Here is a 1,917-nt window from a genome sequence, read left to right on the forward strand (position 1 = left end):
GTATTACTAGTATTACTAATATTTTTAAATACTGTTGTGAGACAAGATTTTTTTTGGATGAAATTCAAGCGGATATGGAAAAACGAATGTAAGCGATATAGGAAAAAATCTATATCCGCTTACATTAGTTGAAAGGAAAAAAATAGAGAGAAAGGAAATAGAAAAGAAAGAAAGAAAAGGAAAGAAATTAAGTGAATTTTTATTTTTTTTAGATGTGTTTGGATGGAAGAAAAATAAAAAGAAAAGAAATGTTATAAAAAGATAATTTTACTCTTATATTATAAAATATATTAAAAAAGTAAATGGGTAGTATTGGAAGTAGAGAGAAAAACATTAATTTTTTTTATTTTCTTTTTAATGTTGGAAACCCCACAAATTTTTTTCATTTATTTTTTTTTTCTCTAATTTTTTCTTCTCAATCAAATAATAAAAAATAGTTATTTTTTTCTATTTTCTTTCCTCCTTTTTTTTCTTGCAGTTTCTTCTCAAACAAACATAGCATTAGAGTAGTTATGGTTTTAGAATAGTACAGTGAACACAATTAGTAAAACTATTTTGGAATTTTCTTCCATCTTTGATTTTCTTACCGCAGACACTTGTTTCAAGAAAACTGAAATGAACACCTTGTCATTTATAAAAGCGAGGGCAATTTACGCATCTAAATTGTTTGACCCTCAATATTACGTAAATACATTGTTTTCAAATTTAATACACAAATGCATTATTTCACTATTTTATGTAAACCGCTACTGGCAGTAGCGGTTTATGTGTGTGAGTGTGTGAGTGTAAACCGCTACTGTCAGTAGCGGTTTACGTGTATGTGTGTATACTATTTAAATAATATTATAAATAAAAAATATAAATATGCATGTAATAAATTTTTTATTTATATTTATTATTAAAATGAGATTAAATAGCAAATCAAAGAGTGAGTACTTACAGAGTACTAAAATATATAAACTAAGACTAAATTTTTTTTATCTTCATCCCTTCTAAAACTCATAAATGATAAAATAATTTATTTTTAGTAAAAAATTCACTAAAGCATACACTTTTTCTTTAAAAATTACTTCATTTTTTATCCATATAAATCATATGATTGCAAAAAATATATACTCCGTTTTCTTTCTCTCAATTTTTTTGTAACTTAATTTAGCGGTTTCTGTGTTTCTCTACGGTTTACGTTGATTAGAAAAAATGTTGATTAGAAAAAATGTTTGTTTATGCTAAATTAAGTTACAAAAAAATTGAGAGAAAGAAAACGGAGTATATATTTTTTGCAATCATATGATTTATATGGATAAAAAATGAAGTAATTTTTAAAGAAAAAGTGTATGCTTTAGTGAATTTTTTACTAAAAATAAATTATTTTATCATTCATGAGTTTTAGAAGGGATGAAGATAAAAAAAAATTTAGTCTTAGTTTATATATTTTAGTACTCTATGAGTACTCACTCTTTGATAAGACAACAAAGTTGCACAAATAAAAAAAATCATTTAGCTAGAACCTCAAATGCAAATCAGCAGCAAAGAACACAACCCATTTTCCAAACTCTCTAATCTCCTTTGTATGGTTGATATAAATAAAAGAGAATGAAGTGATTTTTAAAGAGTAAAATATATAATTTAGTAAACTTTTGGCTAAAAATAAATTATTTTATTATTTATAAATTTTAAAAGAGATGAGAATAAAAAAAATTAGTCTTGCTTTATATAATTCAATACTTTGAAGACTGTATTTTTTATTTGTAATTTGGTCTCACTTCTAATAATAAATACAAATAAAAAATTTATTACATGCATATTTATATTTTTTAAATTATATTGTGAAATGATAAATTAAATTTTTTATTTATAATATTATTTAAATAGTATACACACATACACGTAAACCGCTACTGGCAGTAGCGGTTTACA

This window comes from Arachis ipaensis, chromosome B08 (genome assembly GCF_000816755.2).
Source record: "Arachis ipaensis cultivar K30076 chromosome B08, Araip1.1, whole genome shotgun sequence".
NCBI lineage: Eukaryota > Viridiplantae > Streptophyta > Magnoliopsida > Fabales > Fabaceae > Arachis > Arachis ipaensis.